This window comes from Pongo abelii, chromosome 3 (genome assembly GCF_028885655.2).
Source record: "Pongo abelii isolate AG06213 chromosome 3, NHGRI_mPonAbe1-v2.0_pri, whole genome shotgun sequence".
NCBI classification, from domain to species: Eukaryota; Metazoa; Chordata; class Mammalia; order Primates; family Hominidae; genus Pongo; species Pongo abelii.
The window spans coordinates 160,242,387-160,264,585 of NC_071988.2; the positions used below are offsets into that span (position 1 = coordinate 160,242,387).

The following is a 22,199-nucleotide window of genomic DNA, read 5'->3' on the forward strand; positions in this document are numbered from 1 at the left end:
GAGATCAAAAGAGACAAAGAAGGCCATTACATAATGGTAAAGGGATCAATTCAACAAGAAGAACTAACTATCCTAAATATATATGCACCCAATACAGGAGCACGCAGATTCATGAAGCAAGTCCTTAGAGACCTACAAAGAGATTTAGACTCCCATACAATAATAATGGGAGACTTTAACACCCCACTGTTAACATTAGACAGATCAATGAGACAGAAAGTGTTTTTTTTGGTTTTTTTTCCCCCTTTTCTTCTTTTCTTCATTTATTTGCTCAACAAATATGCATCAGACACCATGCTAGGTGTTGGGGATGCAAGGGAGAACAACACAGACATGAGACCTGCCCTCATGGAACATACAATCTAGTTGGGGAACAAACATCAAGCGATCAAATACACAAATGCATAATTATAAAGTGAGACAATGGCTATGAAAGAAATGTACAGGAAGTTAAGGGAGCTCTATGAAGGAGGACTAGTCTCATTTGGGGATCAAGAAATGCTTCCCTCTGGCCCATATCATTCCTTACCTAGATTATGGCACTAGCTTCTTAATAGCCCTGCCTATCTGAGTCTTGGTTCCACCCCACTTTTTAATCCCTAATCCACCACTGAAAGTGGTATTGGAGACTCTCTATATACAGTCTGTAATTATATATTCATGGATATATTTGAATAACGTCTGTCTCTCCCAGCAGAGAAGAAACTAATGAAGGCGGGGGTCATGTCTGTTTTGCTTACTGTTTTGACCCTACTGCCTAGCACGCTGTTTGCTCATAATAGATGCTCAATAAATATTTACTGATTGTGGCCGGGTGTGGTGGCTCATGCCTGTAATCCCAGACTCTTGGGAGGCCGAGGCAGGCAGATCACTTGAGCCCAGGGATTTGAAACCAGCCTGGGTAACATGGCAAGACCCCATCTCTACAAAAAATACAAAAATTAGCCAGGCGTGGTGGTTCATGCCTGTAGTCCTAGCTACTTGTGAGTCTGAAGTGAGAGCATCACTTGAGCCTGGTAGGTCAAGTCTGCAGTGAGCCGAGATTGTGCCACTGCACTCCAGCCTGGGCAACAGAGTGAAACCCTTTCTTAAAAAAAAAAAAAAAATTACTGTGTGAATGACTAAATGAGTTTTCTAAAACGTAATTCTGACCATATATTTAAGAACTGTCAAATCATGTTTCATCCTTTAAAAAAAAATCTGTTAACCTGGCTCAAAATAAACTAATAATAAGTTGGTTTATTTTCTCAGAAGGTATGCCTTCTAGGCAGTTTGATATTTCTAATGTCTTGGTACAATCTTAGAAAAACAAGTAACTCTTGCTGAGAATTTATACTGTTCATATAGATAGGAAAATGGTAAAGTATGAGAGTAACCCTAAAATCTCTAAGACAGTGATTTTTCACCCATTAGACCCCTGCTATGGAATTACATATACATCATATTTTGTACACAGACAGACACAAACAGATTTATCAAATTTATAAAGAATGCTAATTACTTTCCTTAATATACATACCTTAAGACATATAAAAGGGCTATACTAATATTGACTGAATAGTTATTTTTTCCTTTTTCTTGACCCTCTAAATCTCTAAATCTACGTTAGACTGAATAGTTATCTAAGTTTTGAGGTTAATGACAAAAGATCTACTCTTTGGTTTAATTATGTTTCTGTATTCTATGATGTCATGATCCACATTAAAAGAAGCCAGGGCCCCTATATATATATATATATAAAATAGTTTACCCCCCAAATTCTCATCTCACCTCAGCGTCAAAAGACATTCTGACTAAAGCTCAATCAGCCACCAACTGGATATCAAACACAGGACAAGATTTTGGAATCTGAGGCTCACTAATTAAAATTACCAAGAGATTAAATAGTGCTCCCCTGGAAAAAAATAAATAAAAGGCAATTAGTGAGCAAAGTGTTGACAGGAAAAATGGTAAAGCCAAGTTTCAAACACTGGATATAATTATGTTTAAAAGAATGAAGCATTGCAGACCATCCTTGACTGAAGTTTTGGACCCTTGGACATGCAAATGAATATCTAGAGATAAAAAATTTAAATGAAAATATAATTTATTGGTCTTCGAGACAGAAAGTTAACAAGGATAACCAAGAATTGAACTCAGCTCTGCTCCAAGCAGACCTAATAGACATCTACAGAACTCTCCACCCCAAATCAACAGAATATACATTCTTCTCAGCATCACATCACACTTATTCCAAAATTGACCACATAGTTGGAAGTAAAGCACTCCTCAGCAAATGTAAAAGAACAGAAATTATAACAAACTGTCTCTCAGACCACAGTGCAATCAAACTAGAACTCAGGATTAAGAAACTCACTCAAAACTGCTGGACTACATGGAAACTGAACAACCTGGTCTTGAATGACTACTGGGTACATAATGAAATGAAGGCAGAAATAAAGATGTTCTTTGAAACCAATGAGAACAAACAAAGCACAACATACCAGAATCTCTGGGACACATTTGTAGCAGTGTGTAGAGGGAAATTCATAGCAAAAAAAATGCCCACAAGAGAAAGCAGGAAAGATCTAAAATTGACACCCTAAGATCACAATTAAAAGAACTAGAGAAGCAAGAGCAAACACATTTGAAAGCTAGCAGAAGGCAAGAAATAACTAAGATCAGAGCAGAACTAGAGGAGATAGAGACACAAAAAAACCCTTTAAAAAATCAATGAAACCCGGAGCTGGTTTTTGAAAAGATCAACAAAACTGATAGACTGCTAGCAAGACTAATAAAGAAGAAAAGAGAAGAATCAAATAGATGCAATAAAAAATGATAAAAAGGATATCACCACCAATCCACCAGAAATACAAACTACCATCAGAGAATACTATAAACACCTCCATGCAAATAAACTAGAAAATCTAGAAGAAATGAATAAATTCCTGAACACACACACCCTCCCAAGAGTAAACCAGAAAGAAGTTGAATGCTTGAATAGACTAATAACAGGCTCTGAAATTGAGGCAATAATTAATAGCCTACCAACCAAAGAAAGTCCAGGGACAGACAGATTCACAGCTGAATTCTACCAGAGGTACAAAGAGGAGCTGGTACCATTCCTTCTGAAACTATTCCAATCAATAGAAAAAGGGGAAATCCGCCCTACTCATTTTACGAGGCCAGCATCAGCCTGATACCAAAGCCTGGCAGAGATACAACAACAAAAAAAGAATTTTAGACTAATATCCCTGATGAACATCGATGCAAAAATCCTCAATAAAATACTGGCAAACCGAATCCAGCAGCACATCAAAAAGCTTATCCACCACAATCAAGTTGGCTTCATCCCTGGGATGCAAGGCTGGTTCAACATACACAAATCAATAAACGTAGTCCATCATATAAACAGAACCAACGACAAAAACCATATGATTATTTTTCAATAGATGCAGAAAAGGCTTCAACAAAATTCAACAGCCCTTCATGCTAAAAACTCTCAGTAAACTAGGTATTGATGGGACGTACCTCAAAATAATAAGAGCTATTTATGACAAACCCACAGCCAATATCACACTGAATGGGCAAAAACTGGAAGCATTCCCTTTGAAAACTGGCACAAGACAGGGATGCCCTCTCTCACCACTCCTATTCAACATAGTGTTGGAAGTTCTGGCCAGGGCAATCAGGCAGGAGAAAGAAATAAAGGGTATTCAATTACAAAAAGAGGAAGTCAAATTGTCCCTGTTTGCAGATGACATGATTGTATATTTAGAAAACCCCATCGTCTCAGCCCAAAATCTCCTTAAGCTGATAAGCAACTTCAGCAAAGTCTCAGGATACAAAATCAATGTGCAAAAATCACAAGCATTCCTATACTCCAATAACAGACAAATAGAGTGCCAAATCATGAGTGAAATCCCATTCACAATTGCTTCAAAGAGAAAAAAATACCTAGGAATCCAAGGGATGTGAAGGACCTCTTCAAGGAGAACTACAAACCACTGCTCAATGAAATAAAAGAGGACACAAACAAATGCAAGAACATTCCATGCTCATGGATAGGAAGAATCAATATCGTGAAAGTGGCCATACTGCCCAAGGTAATTTATAGATTCAATACCATCCCCATCAAGCTACCAATGACTTTCTTCACAGAATTGGAAAAAACTACTTTAAAGTTCACATGGAACCAAAAAGAGTCCACATTGCCAAGACAATCCTAAGCCAAAAGAACAAAGCTGGAGGCATCATGTTACCTGACTTCAAACTATACTACAAGGCTACAGTAACCAAAACAGCATGGTACTGGTACCAAAACAGAGATATAGACCAATGGAACAGAATAGAGCCCTCAGAAATAATACCACACATCTACAACCATCTGATCTTTGACAAACCTGACAAAAACAAGAAATGGGGAAGGGATTCCCTATTTAATAAATGGTGCTGGGAAAACTGGCTAGCCATATGTAGAAAGCTGAAACTGGATCCCTTCCTTACACCTTATACAAAAATTAATTCAAGATGGATTAAAGACTTAAACGTTAGACCTAAAACCATAAAAACCCTAGAAGAAAACCTAGGCAATACCATTCAGGACATAGGCATGGGCAAGGACTTCATGTCTAAAACACCAAAAGCAATGGCAACAAAAGCCAAAATTGACAAATGGTATCTACTTAAACTAAAGAGCTTCTGCACAGCAAAAGAAACTACCATCAGAGTGAATAGGCAACCTACAGAATGGGAGAAAATTTTTGCAATCTACCCATCTGACAAAGGGCTAATATCCACAGTCTACAAAAAACTTAAACAAATTTACAAGAAAAAAATCAAACAACCCCATCAAAAAGTGGGTGATGGATATGAACAGACGCTTCTCAAAAGAAGACATTTATGCAGCCAACAGACACATGAAAACATGCTTATCATCACTGAGCATCAGAGAAATGCAAATCAAAACCACAGCAAGATACCATCTCACACCAGTTAGAATGGAAGTCATTAAAAAGTCAGGAAACAACAGGTGCTGGAGAGGATGTGGAGAAATAGGAACACTTTTACACTGTTGGTGGGACTGGAAACTAGGTCAACCATTGTGGAAGTCAGTGTGGTGATTCCTCAGGGATCTAGAACTAGAAATACCATTTTACCCAGCCATCCCATTACTGGGCATATACCCAAAGGATTAGAAATCATGCTGCTATAAAGACACATGCACATGTATGTTTATTGCGGCACTATTCACAATAGCAAAGTCTTGGAACCAACCCAAATGTCCATCAATGATAGACTGGATTAAGAAAATGTGGCACATATACACCATGGAATACTATGCAGCAGTAAAAAAAGGATGAGTTCATGTCCTTTGTAGGGACATGGATGAAGATGGAAACCATCATTCTGAGCAAACTATCGCAAGGACAGAAAACCAAACACCACATGTTCTCACTCATAGGTGGGAATTGAACAACGAGAACACTTGGACACAGAGTGGGGAACATCACACACTGAGGCCTGTCGTGGAGTGGGGGGATGGGGGAGAGATAGCATTAGGAGATATAACTAATGTAAATGATGAGTCAATGGGTGCAGCACACCAACATGGCACATGTATACATATGTAACAAACCTGCACATTGCGCACATGTACCCTAGAACTTAAAGTATAATAAAAAAAGAAAGAAATCATTGTCCTTTACCTTTTCCCTGCAACTCGCTCCTCTTAATTATCTGAGATGTGATTGTAGATGTGACAATCTGAAAATATTCAGATGAACCCCCATAACCTAGAATATAAAAAATTAATAAAAAGTTATATATCTCATGAATGCATAAAACATATGTAGATATGAGTCTATTTTGTGATTTACTACCATAAAGTATACACAAATCTATTATACAGAGTTAAAATTTACCAAAACTTACACACATGCTTACAGACTGTACAGGGTTCCATTTGCAGTCAAGTGAAATGTAAACAAACATAAAGTTGCAGTATTAAAACATAACTGACTAAAATTAACTGTAGTAATGCTGTACTGCTGTAATAATTTCATAGTCCCCTCCTGTTGCTATTGCAGTGAGCTCAAGTATTGCAAGTATCTGCTTAAAATGCCATGTGATGCTAACCATCTCTGCATGAGCAGTTCATCTCTCCAGTAAATTGCTTATCACAGTAAAAGGTAATCTCTCATGGTTCTTGAGTATTTCTTATTGTGTTTAGTGCAATACCGTAAACCTTGAATTACACCATGAGACCCATTCAAAGTGCCTCTAGTGATGCTGGAGGTGCTCCCTAGAAGCAGAGAAAGGCATGACATCACAAGAAAAAGTTGAATTGCTTGATATGTACCATGGATTGAGGTTTGCAGCTTCAGCTGTCATCCCTGCCCCCCATTTCAGACAGATGATTAATCTTCTAAACAGGCAATGTAAACTTATAGTCTCGATAAACACAGTAAAGTACTATAAATATATTTTCTCTTCCTTATGATTTTCTTAACATTTTCTCTTCTGTAGCTTACTTTCTTATAAGAATACTATAATAAAATGCAAAATATGCATTAATTGACTACGTTATCAGTAAGGCTTCTGGTCAACTATAGGGTTTTGGGGGAGTCAGAGTTACGTGGTGGATTTTCTAGTGCTTACGTTTCAGCACCCCTAACTCATGTATTGTTCAAAAACCAACTTTATATCAGTTATGCACCATATTACTTTCTAAAATCTAAAAAAATCTGAATCTTCAAACATGTCTGGCTCAAATAGTTTCAGATAAGAGATTTTGGAACTATGCAATGAGCAATTTCTAGTCCAAGATTTCTCCTCTACTGTTCACGATCCCAACAGGGGGTGAGGCTTATTCTTGGTGGAATTGAAACTGAGACATCATAATCTCTGGTTCATATTTGGTTCATAGAAAAGAGCAGCTGGATTTATGCTCTCTGGGCAGAATATTGCAGATTAGGGGAATTTTCCCTGAGTTGGCCTAAAATAAAAGACATATACAGTTGACATTTGAGAGTTCCTGTGCAAAACACTGGGAATGCTGTCTATTCGCCCTATAGAGATGTCTCAGCCAAGCATAAATCAGAATGAATCAACCTTGAGTCACACTGAATAGAAGTCAAGGATCATTAGACCTTTGAGAACATGAAAGACTAAATAAAATAAATGAGACAAAGAACTCTGAGTAAAAAATTTCCCAAAGCTGTAATTAATATTCTCAGAAAGGAACAATTATATCCATGAAATGAGAACAGAAATTTTATTTTTAAAAATCTTCAGGAAATAAATAACATAAGAGGATTAAGAGTATATAATACTTGTATTCATTTGAAGTACTGGAAATTAAACCTGGAGGAAACAACTGTCAGAAAAACAGAACAAAAATGTAACTACATAGAAAATAAGGAAGAAGTACCATATTAGTCTGTTCTCATACTTCTGTACAGGAAATTCCGAGACTGAGTAACTTATAAAGAAAAGAGGTTTAATTGGCTCATGGTTCTACAGGGTGTACAGGAAGCATTGCAGGATCTGCTTCTTGGGGAGGTCTCAGGAAACTTACAATCATGGCAAAAGGTGAAGCAGAAGCAGGCACATCTTATATGGCTGAGACAAGAGCAAAAGAGGGCAGGGGAGAAGCTACACACTCTTAAACAACCAGATCTCACAATAACTTACTCACTACCACGAGAACGGCACCAAAGGGATGGTGTTAAACCATTCATGAAGGATCCACCCCCATGATAAAATTGCTTCCCAACAGGCCTCACCTACAACATTGGGGATTGCAATTGAACATGGGATGTGGTGGAGACACAGACCCAAACCATATCAAGTACCTGCACCAAGGCATACATTAGTGAAGTTTCAGAACATCATGGATCGTTTTTAAACCTCAAAAACTCCCAAGGATAACAAACATGCTGCATGGAAAAAAATCAGAAATCAAAAAGGCATACCACTAGGCACTAGAAGATAACTGGCAAGTCTTCAAAATTCTCAGGAAAAACTAATTTTGAACTAGACTTCTATATCCATCTAATATATTAATTTGAAAAATAGTATATAGACATACAATCTTTTAAGACTATTACCTTCCAAATATCAGAGTAAGTTCCTTGGAGAACGTACTTCAAGAAAACCAAAGGGTAAAGAGGAAAACGTGAAATCAAAGAAACAGGAGTGTCCATTTCTTTAAAAGACAGTTAGAATTTCAAAGATAATATGTCTTATAGTAATATATTTTCCTAAGAACAATCTTAGAAAATATTTGCTCCAAATTGGTGCCTTAGACTTCACAGTGTGCTTAACCACATTGAAAGAGCTATAGAAAACTAAGTAAACAAAAAACAAAGCAATTATTACCTTCAACAAAAACAAAAAGTTATATAAGAAAGAAATTGTGATAATCATAGTAGACCATACGGCTTAGCCATTGGTCTAGCCATTATCTATAATAAATTTGTAAACATCAAATGTTGATTAGCAAAAATGATTACTATATTAGCAAAAATGATTACTATACTAGTCAAATGGGGAAAAGGAAGTATGGGAGTGAGTATAAGGGATTATGAGTTAGTGTGAGAAAGTGAAATGCTCATTTTTCAGAGTAGAGAGTCAAAAAATAGTACATAAAATTTCAAAATCAAGAACTAGTCATATATGTTTGAAACTTAAAAATAAGAAGGTAAATGTTAGAACAAATGGTTAAAAGAGTTGAAAGCTGCTATCTTTGTTACGGAGATACTGGGGTTGTTCGGCTTGAACAGGAGACTGGTATTTTTCATTATAAATCACTGATTTTTATAAGGTGTTAATTTGATATAAACAAAAATCCAATTTTTAATAAAAAGAGCCTAGTGATTATTTTAGCAAACAAATAAGATTACTATAATTATAATTTCTCACTTGTACAAGTTTAATATTTTCCTTCATCTACCTTTCCATCTGAACTGCTTTTTTTGCCAGATTAATCTTTCCACAGAGCAGCTCAAATCATGTTGTTTTGCTTAAAAACTTTAAGTGGCTAAACTCATTAATTTAGCATTGGAGATCTTCACAACTTATTTTCCATCTATTTTTCCTTCCATTAATCAACAGATATTTGTGGAGCAATTGCTGCATGTTCTGTTGGAAGCAAAGAGGATATAATGATGAACAAGGCAGACAATTCAGGTGTTCGAGGCACTTAAATTCAACATATTTCTGCTAACTTCCTCTTTTCCTAGGGCTTTGTTCTAGACTTTTGGCTTGTCAGTCTTCTACTTCGTCTTCAAGTATGCGTGTACAAGCTGTGGTTATACCTCAAGGCAGAATACAAACGCTACTTCCTTAACAAAGTCCCCAGGTGGAAGTTCACTTTTTTATTCCAAATGTCCTTTGAACTTTAGCCTCATGGCTTTTATGCATTTTCTCACTATTACAGCAACTCACAAATGTGTTATCATCCCAACTAGAACTTGGGTTCCTTGAGAAGGGGGTCCCTGAAAGATTCATTTTTATATACCCTACGGTTCCCCTGCACATGGTAGATACTTAATAAAGTATTACCTGGATCATCCATTTGGCATTTGGATAGTTTTACCTACAACATTGGAACACCATTTTAACAGTGGCTTATATACTGAGACATTTACTTTTTATTCTTTGTTAAATGTTTCATTTTAGAATAGTTTCAGATTTACAGAAAAATTGCAAAGATAGTACAGAAAGCTCCCATGTAACTCACACGCAGCTTTCCCTATTATTAACACTGCACATTTGGCACAATTAGTTAATTAATATTTATACGTTATTATTAATTAGTATCCATAATTTGTATGGATTTCCTTAATTTTTACTTAATGTTCTTTTTTCTTTTCCTGGATCCCATCCGAGATACCACATTTCATTTAGTTGTCAAGTCTTCTTAGACTTCTCTTGGCTGTGACAGTTTCTCAGACTTTTCTTGTTTTTGATGGCAGTATTACTTTTCTTTTGCTGCAGTAAAATATTACTACAAACTTAGTGGCTTAAAATAATCTAAATTTATTATCTCCCAGTTCTGTAGGCCGTAAGTCTAACATAGGTCTAACTGGGCTGAAATCAATGTGTCAGGAAGGCTTTATCCTTTCTGGAGGCTCTAGGGAAGAGTCTATTTCCTTGTCTTTTCCAGCACCTAGGGGCCATTCACATTCCTACCATAATGACCCTTGATAGTTTGGAGTAGTATTGTTCAGGTATTTCATTGAATGTCTCTCAATGGGGATGTGCCTGGTATTAATATTTTTCTCATGATTAGACTTGTGTATGGTTGGGTTGGAGGGGGGAGCATCACAGAGGTAATATAACACTCTCATCACCAAACAAGTGTACATGATTTATCAGCATGACTTACCACGGTTGCTGTGAGCCCTGACCACCTGGCTAAGGCAACATTAGCCAGATGTAGTAGACAGAATACTAGCCCCTGCCCCCGGCAAATGTCTCTATGCCCTAATCCCTGGAATCTGTGAATATGTCAGGTTACATGACAAAAGGAAATTAAGATTACTAATGGAATTAAGCGTTCCAATCAATGGACCTTCTGATAGGAAGGTATCCCAAATTACCTGGGTAGGCCCAATGCAATCAAAAGGAAGAAGAGAGAGTCAGAGGAAAAGAAGAAAGCAGATGAAGGAAGTAGGTCCAAGTGATGTGATGTGAGAAGAACTGGACCTGTTGTTTTATGGCTTTAAAGATAAAGAAAGGGGACCATGAGCCAAGGAATGTGGGCAGCCTCGAGAAGCTGGAGAAGGCAAGGAAACTGATTCTTTCCTGGAGCCCCCCAAAAAGAATGTAGCCCTGTCCACAACCCTGCTAAGACCCTGATGTTAGTCCAGTGTTAGAGTTCTAACCCCAAAACTGTAAGGTAATAAAGTTTTATTGTTCTACATCACTAACTTTGTGATCACTTGTTACAGCACCAAAAGAAAACTAATATATTGGGCTTTTCCACTGAGAAGTTACTCTCTTCAACCTCTTTCCATACTCTACTCTTTGGAGAGAGGCTACTTGTGCACCGTCCATACTTAAGAAGTAGGAGTTATCCTCCGCTCCCTTGGGGCTGGAGCAGCTACATAAATTCTTTGAAATTCTTATGCAGAAGAAATTTGTTTGTCTTCCCCCATTTGTTTATTTATTTAGTCATTTATATCAGTATGGGCTCATGGATATTTATGAATATTTAGGATTATAACCCAATATTGCCTCATTTGTTTTATTGCTCCAATTTTTTTTTCAGTTTTAGCTATTGACAGCTTTTTCAGTTGGCTTCTGTGTCTCTTTGACATACCTCTACCATTGTAGGGTTTTTTGAGCGTTTCCTTATTTTCTGGCACTACAATATGGTCCATACTTGTAAAGTCTGATGGTGGAATATGCAGGTTAGTTCAGTAGCTCCATGGTATCATCAGAACATGGCTCTTTCTTTTTGCTCTGCTATCCACAAAGTGCCAATAATGTATCCTTTTATGATCACGTGTTGTCTCCAGAACTTCAAGCATTACAATATCATTCCAAAGTCTTCCCAAGCAGGAAGAGGGCAGGAGCAAAAGAGCTTCCTTCTTTTATGCCTCTCTCTTATAGGGATGCTAAATCCTTCTGAAAAGCTTCCGTTAGATCTCCATTTACGTTCCCTTGGCCAAAACTGGCTCACATGACCATTCCTGGCCCAGTTACTAGCAAAAAGATCTCCATGACTGGTTTTGACTGATCATGTCCACTGGGGCTGGATACAATATCTAACCCCTGCCACCAAAAATAAACAAATTGGAATTTGCTTGCAAAAAAGAGGGAAGGAATGTAGCTTGTTCTTCAGTGGGCAAAAACTCTGCATTTGACTAACAGATAATCTGTTTCATCTTGCTTTATTTTTAATATGAAATGAATTTGAAAGACATAGCAGAAACACTGCACTGACTCATTAATCATCACATTTAAAAATACATTTCTTATGGTCTTGACAAGTATTGACAGCTGAAAAGACAAAAGCATACTTTTCACATTGAAACAAAAAAAAATTTTTTTTAAGTTAGAAGCCTTAAAGGGAAAGTTACTTATTTCAGGGCTTTGCGATACATATTCCAATTAAGATTCTCAAAAATCAGATTTACAAGGTGACTTAACTGTTTTTGTTTTGTTTTTGATGTGTCAACTTATCTAGGCTACACTGTCCACTTATTCAATCAATAACTCCTAACCAGTTGACTTTGAGTATGGTAGATTATCCAGGGTAATCTAAATGGTCATGACTGAACGAGCTAGAAAAACTTAAAAGCAAGGCTGATGTTGCACTGAGAGAGAAGAAATTCTGCCTATGGAGAGTAGCTCCTACTCATGCCCATATGTTGGAGCTTACCCACGAGCTTCCTTTCCTTATTGCCTGCCCAGTGGCTTTCAGACTCACTTAACCAACTCCCACAGTCCAGTAAGCCAATTCCTTGTAATAAATCTCTCTTCCTCCCTCCCTTACTCCCTCCCTTTCTTTTCCTCTACCCCATCTAGCTTTCTAGCTATCTACTACCTATCTATCATCCATCTATCTGTCTATCTATTCATTCTACTAGTTCTGCTTCTTGGGCTGAACACTGACTGAAACAGAGACAAACTACTTCAGACAAGATCATCTTCTGGTTCTGTATTCTAGTAACATTCCTTCTTCACCCCAATAAAAATGCTTTTTCTCTGAAAATTGCAGTAACTCATATAGACAAAGAATTAGCAGTTTTACTGTGATCCACTCAGTGTTTAGTGTACTCTACCTAAGACACATTCTCCAGAAGAAAATTTCTTCCAAGCTTGGCTAAATTAGAAGGGAGGATTTGAGAAAGGGTTGTTATGAGGAAAAACTAGGGCAGAGTGCAGAAGGTGAGGACACATTCACAAGATGAAAAATAATACATGTTGACTTTTTGACAAAATAAATATGTCAAAAACATCTGCTGGTCTTTGGTGTTTTGAGTACTCCACAGGCTTGTTGACACAATGCTAGAAGTAAACAGGAATCCAAAGCTGACTGATTCCCACTCTGGCCTTTCAACAGGGGCCAAACAGCAGGGCTTGCTTTTATTTATTTGAAAACAACTCCTCTAGCTTCCTTAGTTGTGATGATACTCCAACCCTTCTTCTTTCCGGGACAGTTATTCAGATTTATTGCTTATCTTAAGAGTAATTCATGAACCACAGAAATTATTCTTTCCTATGAATCCATCTCAGGCAGCATCTTCAGATGAAAATCTCTTGTTCTTTGTATCTTACTGTAATCAGAGTAGAACAGGGTTTGAAGACAGAATACCTAGGTTTGAGGCCTGTCAAATCTTGTATCAGAACACTCTCTATAGCCCTTTCCTCTTTATTTTTCACCATAATACTCACTACCTTCTTACAGTCAATATATCTATTCATTCCATTGGTTGTCTATCTCCCCTACTAGAATACAAACTCCAAGAAGGCTAGGATTTTCCTCCATGAAATCACTGCCATATCCCAGTATGCAGTGCAGTTCCTAAACATAGTACATGCTAACTATTGAACGAACAAACCTCACTCTGTTACTCTATCTGTAATGTGGACATAATAATAGAATCTGATTTACTACATTATTATGAGGGGAAAATATTAATACCTGTGACACTCTGGGATATCTCAGTTAGCCTGAACTCAAACTTTCTATAAGGATTTCAACATCTGCTTCTTTCCAAACAGAGGATATGGAAGATAGAAAAATATGGAGCAGAAATAAAGCATTAATTAATTCTAGCCTTGCTCAGAATTTACTATTCTGCTATCTATAATTTTTTATTTCTTTATCTACAACATTGTCGTTGGCTGTAATTCATTGAGAAGTTTGTCTGTTTGTTTTAAACTATCCTCACACTAATTAGGGATTTCGGAAGAGCCTCTGCTGCTTATCATTTAGTCAAGTCAGTCAGCCAGTCAACAAATAGGATAATTGCTGCCTGGCTTGATGCTGTAAGTGCTGAAGTATTAAAGATCAATAACATATTTGTTCCAGTAACTAATAATAATATCAAGCAAATTTTCTTCAGACATAACCCAAATACCTTAGGTTGCACTTGGCAGTTTATATCTCTTACTGTTTCTTTAGTGGAAATGAAAAAGAAAAAAAAAGATATTCCCCCCCGGCAATAAAATACTGAACAGAGCTTGCAAATAAACTCATCCGAATATTCAGATTTTAATCCTGAGACCAAAAAAACACAGAAATTTGCAAGGCTTCATTCTCTAATTCCCCATAATTGAGAATTAATGATCCAACGTTAAATAAAATATATTCATGTATTAAGTTCATAGGAACATAAACAAGAATGTTAACAGTGGTTCTCTCTGGGTCATGGGCGATGTTTGTTGTTGTTGATATCTTTATTTTTTTCTGCAGTGAACAAGCATTATTCATATGCTAATAATAAAAAGAAAAAAGTATTTTTTCTTTAAAATTGCATTTTAGATATTGGGGTAATAGAAATTTTGCAACTGTCTGCAAAGTCTTATTACCATTAACTAAGTATAATAAGGGGGAAAGGTAAAAAACCAAACAGGAGTTTAAAACTTGAAAATAGATAACCACAGGTCATATAAGAAATGTGCAGTCAAAAGTTCAATAAACAAACTGTTTTGGCAGCACAGTTAACTCAAACCATTTATAAGCAACTTCTCTTGGCCCTTCTGATATTTTCCCATAAACACTAGGATATCACTGTGTTTAGGGACTGCCAGGCTATTGGCAGGGGACAAAACACAAAGCACATTTTTTACTAATACTATTTTATTTTAAAATGCAATTGATCTTAAGGTACCTCCACAATTGCAAATTGGGGGCTTTTCAAGTAATTTATAGGGAAAAACTGTGAAGTTTATCTTTGAAATGAAATGAAATAATACCTGCACTTCCTACTTTGGGGAAATTTTATGTTAAATCACGCCAACAGGCAGAGATGACAAAACATCCAGAAATATTTAAAGTTTTCATTTCTCTTCCTGATAACAACAAGGTTCATTTTGTGCTCTCAGAGGGGAAATCAAATCTGATTTACAGTCAACTACCTCAGTGCCATGATCCACATTTCATATTCTTTAAGCAGCCTCAGCATAGCAGCGATATTACTGTCCTTTCACAATGGGGCTGATCAACTGCCAAAGGCCTGACAAATCATCAAATACTTTCATTTAAAACTACCTGTTTCTTTATCATGATAAAGCATGATGCGCAGCATGTGGCAAAGTATCATAATTTTATTGGCAAAAGGAAGCTTGATTTACACAATCTTTCTTTGAAAGGGAAAACAGTAACGGTGAAAGGGACAGACTACATCTAGATGTATTCTTCCATTCATCTCACTTTCCCTCCTTTCTTTGTTTCACCTAAACAGCAAAATATCTCACTCCCTTCCTTGGCCCTGTCTGAGAAAAGCTCAAGAAAGATAACCAGAAAAGCATCTGAAAAGTAACATTGATCAGCCTTATTCTCATAATCCTCAAATTACAATTCTGATCTTGAACCCCAAGCAGGCCAGCAGTAAGCTAAAAGGAAATGTTAGTGAACAGGCAATGAATTTAAGCGTCCAGCAGAAAAGGAATTAAAATGCCTAATCACCCTACCAAGCTCATAAGATGTAACAAAGCAAATGCTGCCTGCCTAGATTGAATTACTGCTTGGAGCAAAGATTGTTTGCATCTCTTTAAAGATATGTGGGGGTTATATTTTATTGTTTCTAGTTTTCTATTGGAGCTAGATCCAACTTAGCCAAAATTGTGGTGCCTGATAAAACTCCCAGGGGCACATCCACATTCCCAAGTCTGCCCCAAGTCATCATTGCCGCCCATTTGGGTTTTCCTTTTTCCTCTTGACAATTGCCATAAATTTCCAATGATAAGATTTGGAAGTGGAATAAGGAAGGTAAGAGACAATTTTCTGTGTTCTTGAAGAGATACCAAGATAAAGAATATACTTTATCCATCAGTGTTTTCCTCTTGGATAACTGAGGGCAGAAAGTTAAAAAAAAAAAAAAAAAGTGTTTGGAAAGCCAGGTTGGTGATTCAAGGAAACTTTATAAAAGCAAAACAAAACAGCATGGTGAATACTAACTTTAACACAAAGCATAACTAATTGCCCATTTTTCCTTTTCCAGAACCTGAAATCATTTGAAAGAGTTGTATCAAACTTGCTTTGCCTTTCTGCTCAAAATCATTACCTCTTTTTAGAATCATACATTCCCTACCAAGACCCGGACTCTTGCCATTCACAGAAGACCAACACAGCTTTCTATTTAGTAATTCAGTCTTGTTATTGGACCACTTTTTAATTTAAAACATTTAAAGTTCAACTACAACCCTTTATCTCAGAATTACTAGGAAATGCAGAAATAAAATTATTCATATTGCCAACCCCTTCTATGCAGAGAAAAAATTAAAAAGTAAAAATAATGTTGCATGAAGGAAAAATGCTTTCCCACATAAACAAAAGCTGAGAGATTTCATCAACACCAGGCCTGTCCTACAAACAGTGCTAAAGGAAATACTTCAATCTGAGAGAAAACAATGTTAATGAGCAATAAAAACATCATCTGAGGGTACAAAACTCCCTGGTAATAGTAAGTACACAACAAAACCCAGAATACTGTAATACTGCAATTTTGGTATATAAATTACTTATATCTTCAGTAGGCAGACTAAAAGATGAACCAATCAGAAAAAATTACTACAACTTTTCAAGACATACATAGTACAATAAGATATAAATACAAACAACAAAACATTAAAAAGTGGGAGGATGAAGTTAAAATGTAGAGTCTTCATTACTTTTCTTTGCTTGTTTGTTTGTTTGTGCAATCAGTGTTGAATTGCCATCAGTTTAAATTAATGGGAGTATAAGATATTATCTGCAGTCCTCATGGTAACCTTAAATCAGAAAACATGCACAGATACACAAAACCTAATAAGCAAGAAATTAAAACATGTCACCAGTGAAAATTACTTTCATGAAAAGGAAGACAAGAAGGAAGGAAAAAAAAAAGATAAGACCACAAAACAACCAGAAAATAAATAACAAAATGGCAGGAGTAAGTCCTTACTTATCAATAATAACATTGAATGTAAATGGACTAAGTTCTTCAATCAAAAGATATGGAGTGGCTGAATGGATTAACAAAAAAACACCCAGTATCAGTCACCTATAACAAACACTTCACCCCATAAAGACACACATAGACTAATGAAAGGGATAAAAAAAATTGTCCTTGCAAATGGAAACCAAATAAAAGCAGGAGTAGCTATACTTAGACAAAATAGACTTCAAGACAAAAACTGTAAAAAGAGACAAAGAGGGTCCCTACATAATGATAAAGGGGTCAGTTCAGCCAGAAGATATAACACTTGTAAATACATATGCAGCCAACACTGGAGATATATATATAAAGTTTGCTTTATATATTTGCTAATATATAAAGCAAATATTATTAGAGCTAAAAAGAGAGATAGACCCCAATAAAATAACAACTAGAGACCTCAACACTCCACTTTTAGCCTTGGACAGATCATCTAGACAAAAAATCAACAAGAAATGTCAGACTTAATCTGCACCACAGACCAAATGGGCCTAACAGATATCATGCAATGGCTACAAAATACACATTCTTCTCCTCAGTATGTGGATCATTCTCAAGGAAAAACCATATGTTAGGTCACAAAACAACTCTTGAAACTTTCAAAAAATAGAAATTATATGAAGTATCTTCTCTGACCACAGTGGAATAAAACTAGAAATCAATAACAAGAGGAATTTTGGAAACTATACAAACACATGGAAATTAAACAATATGCTCCTTAATGACCAGTGGGTCAATGAAGAAAAAAGAAGGAAATTGAAAAATTTTTTGAAACAAATGATAATGGAAACACAACATACCAAACCCTATTAGATACACCAAAAGCAGTACTCAGAGGGAAGTTTACACCTATAAGCACTGTATTACTCTGTTTTCACACTGCCGATAAAGACATACCTGAGACTGCGTAATTTATAAAGAAAAAGAGGTTTAATTGACTCAGTTCCATGTGGCTGGGGAGGCGTCACAATCATGGTGGAAGACACGTTTTACATGACAGCAGGAGAGAGAGAATGAGAGTCAAGTGAAAAGGGAAATGACGTATAAAACCATCAGATTTCATGAGACTTATTCACTACCACAAGAACAATGTGAGGGAAACTGCGCCCATGATTCAACTATCTTCTGCTGGGTCCCTCCCACAACACATGGGAATCATGGGAGCTACAATTTAAGATTAGACTTGGCTGGGAACACAGCCAAATCCTATCATCCTACCCCCGGCCCCTCCCAAATCTCATGCCCTCACATCTCAAAACCAATCATGCCTTCCCAAAAGCCTCCCAAAGGCTAAACTCATTTCAGCATTAACTGAAAAGTCCACAGTCCAAAGTCTCATATAAGACAAGGCAAGTCCCTTCCACCTATGAGCCAGTAAAATCAAAAGCAAGTTAGTTACTTCCTAGATAAAATGGGGGTACAGGCATTGGATAAACACAGCCCTTCCAAATGGGAGAAATTGAGCAAAACAAAGGGACCACAGGCCACATGCAAGTCTGAAATCTAGTGGGGCAGTCAAATCTTAAAGCTCCAAAATAACCTCCTTTGACTGCATGTGTCATATCCAGGTCATGCTGATGCAAGAGGTGGGTTCCCATGGTCTTAGGCAGATCTACCCCTGTGGCTTTGCAGGGTATGACCTCGCTCCCAGCTGCTTTCATGCTCTGGCATTGAGTGTCTGCAGCTTCTCCAGGTGCACAGAGCAAGCTGTCAGTGGATCTACCATCCTAGGGTCTGGAGTACAGTGCCCCTCTTCTCACAGCCCTGCTAGGCAGTGCCCAGTGGGGACTATGTGTGGGGGCTCTGACCCCTCATTTCCCTTCCACACTGCTCTAGCAGAGATTCTCCATGAGGGGCCCACCCCTGCAGCAAATTTCTGCCTGGACCAGGTGTTTTCATACATCCTCTGAAATCTAGGTGGAGGTTCCCAAACCTCAATTCTTGACTCCTGTGTCCCCACAGGCTCAACACCACATGAAAGCTGCCAAGGCTTGGGGCTTGCACCCTCTGAAGCCATGGCCCAAGCTGTACCTTCGACCTTTTTAGTCATGGCTGGAGCAGCTGGGCCACAAGGCACCAAGTCCCTAGACTGCACACAGCAGAGGGACCCTTGGCCCAGCCCACAAAACCCTTCTTTTCTCCTAGGCCTCTCATCACTGTGTGATGAGAGAGGCTGCTGCAAAGGTCTGTAAAGTGTCCTGGAGACATTTTCTCCATTGTCTTGGTGATTAACATTCGGCTTCTCGTTACTTATGCAAATTTCTGCAGCTAGCTTGAATTTCTCCTCAGAAAACGGGTTTTTCTTTTCTATTGCAATGTCAGGCTGCAAATTTTCTGAACTTTTATGCTCTGTTTCCCTTTTAAAACTGAATGCCTTTAATAGCATCCAAGTCACCTCTTGAATGCTTTGCTGCTTTGAAAATTTCTTTTGTAGGTTGCCTGTTCACTCTGATGGTAGTTTCTTTTGCTGTGCAGAAGCTCTTGAGTTTAATTAGATCCCATTTGTCAATTTTGGCTTTTGTTGCCATTGCTTTTGGTGTTTTAGACATGAAGTCCTTGCCCATGCCTATGTCCTGAATGGTAATGCCTAGGTTTTCTTCTAGGGTTTTGATGGTTTTAGGTCTAACATTTAAGTCTTTAATCCATCTTGAATTGATTTTTGTATAAGGTGTAAGGAAGGGATCCAGTTTCAGCTTTCTACATATGGCTAGCCAGTTTTCCCAGCACCATTTATTAAATAGGGAATCCTTTCCCCATTTCTTGTTTTTGTCAGGTTTGTCAAAGATCAGATAGTTGTAGCAAGAAAAAAACAAACAACCCCATCAAAAAGTGGGCAAAGGACATGAACAGACACTTCTCAAAAGAAGACATTTATGCAGCCAAAAAACACATGAAAAAATGCTCACCATCACTGGCCATCAGAGAAATGCAAATCAAAACCACAATGAGATACCATCTCACACCAGTTAGAATGGCAATCATTAAAAAGTCAGGAAACAACAGGTGCTGGAGAGGATGTGGAGAAATAGGAACACTTTTACACTGTTGGTGGGACTGTAAACTAGTTCAACCCTTGTGGAAGTCAGTGTGGCGATTCCTCAGGGATCTAGAACTAGAAATTCCATTCGACCCAGCCATCCCATTACTGGGTATATACCCAAAGGACTATAAATCATGCTGCTATAAAGACACATGCACACGTATGTTTATTGCTGCATTATTCACAATAGCAAAGACTTGGAACCAACCCAAATGTCCAACAATGATAGACTGGATTAAGAAAATGTGGCACATATACACCATGGAATACTATGCAGCCATGAAAAATGATGAGTTCACGTCCTTTGTAGGGACATGGATGAAACTGGAAATCATCATTCTTAGTAAACTATCGCAAGAACAAAAAACCAAACACCGCATATTCTCACTCATAGGTGGGAATTGAACAATGAGAACACATGGACACAGGAAGGGGAACATCACACTTCGGGGACTGTTGTGGGGTTGGGGGAGGGGGGAGGGATAGCATTGGGAGATATACCTAATGCTAGATGACAAGTTGGTGGGTGCAGCGCACCAGCATGGCACATGTATACATATGTAACTTACCTGCACATTGTGCACATGTACCATAAAACCTAAAGTATAATAATGATAATAATAATAATAATAATAAAAGAAAAAAAAAAAAAAAAAAAAAAAGAAAATTTCTTCCACCAGATACCCTAAATCATCTCTTTCAAGTTCAAAGTTCCACAAATCTCTAGGGCAGGGGCAAAATGCTGCCAGTCTCTTTGCTAAAATATAATAAAAATCACCTTTGCTGCAGTTCCCAAAAAGTTCCTCATCTTCATCTGAGACAACCTCAGGCTGGATTTCATTATCCCTATCATTATCAGCATTTTGGTCAAAGCTATTCAACAAATCTCTAGGGAGTTCCAGATTTTCCCACATTTCCCTGTCTTCTTCTAAGTCCTCCAAACTGCTCCAAACTCTGCCTGCTACCCAGTTCCAAAGTTGCTTCCACATTTTTGGGTATCTTTTCAGCAGCATCCCACTCCTGATACCAATTTACCATATTAGTCCATTTTCATGCTGCTGATAAAGACACACCAAAGAGTGGGTAATTTATAAAGGAAAAGAGGTTTAAGGGACTCGCAGTTCACATGGCTGGGGAGGCCTCACAGTCATGGTGGAAGGTACATATCATATGGCAGCAGACAACAAAGAATGAGAGCCAAGTGAAAAGGAAAATGCCTTAAGAAACCATCAGATCTTGTGAGACTTATTCACTATTGTGAGAACAGTATGGGTGAAACTGCAACCATGATTCAGTTATCTCCCACTGGGTCCCTCCCACAACACGTGAGAATCACGGGAGCTACAACTCAAGATGAGATTTGGGTAAGAACACAGCCAAACCATATCAAGCACCTACTTTTAAAAAAGTAGAAAAACTTCAAATAAACTACTTGATGAATTTTAAAGAACTAGAAAAGCAAGAGCAAATCAAACCTAAAATTAGTAGAAGAAAACAAATAAGATCAGAGCAGAAAGAGTTGAAATGAAGAAAACAATACAAAAGATCAACAAAATAAAAAGTTATTTTTTGAAAAGATAAACAAAATTGACAAACTGTTAGCCAGACTAAGAAAAAAAGAGAGAAGATCCAAATAAATAAAATCAGAGATGAAAAAGAAGACATAACAACTGATACCACAGAAATTCAAAGGATCACTGGAGGCTACACTGAGCAATTATATACCAATAAATTGGAAAATCTAGAAGAAAAATGGATTAATTCCTAGATACATAGAGCCTACCAAGATTGAACCATAAAGAAATTCAAAACCTAAAGAGACCAAAAACAAGTAACAAGATCAAGGTTTTAATAAAAATTCTCATGGCAAAGAAACGCCCAGGACCAGATGGCTTTACTGCTGAATTTTACCAAACATTTAAAGAAGAATTAATACCAATCCTACTCGAACTACTCCAAAAAATAGAGGAGGAGGATATAGTTCAAACTCGTCCTATGAAGCCAGTGTTACCCTGATACCA

At 37.3% G+C, this 22,199-nt stretch overlaps 1 long non-coding RNA gene across 1 annotated transcript in view; it reads left to right on the forward strand.

Moving 5' to 3' along the window:
- LOC103890508 (uncharacterized) overlaps positions 1 to 22,199 on the forward strand; it is a 121,244-nt gene that overhangs the window by 48,880 nt on the left and 50,165 nt on the right. The window contains exon 2 of the long non-coding RNA XR_654831.3: positions 6,069 to 6,170. This is a non-coding gene — a long non-coding RNA (uncharacterized LOC103890508). The remainder of the gene's footprint in view (positions 1 to 6,068; positions 6,171 to 22,199) is intronic.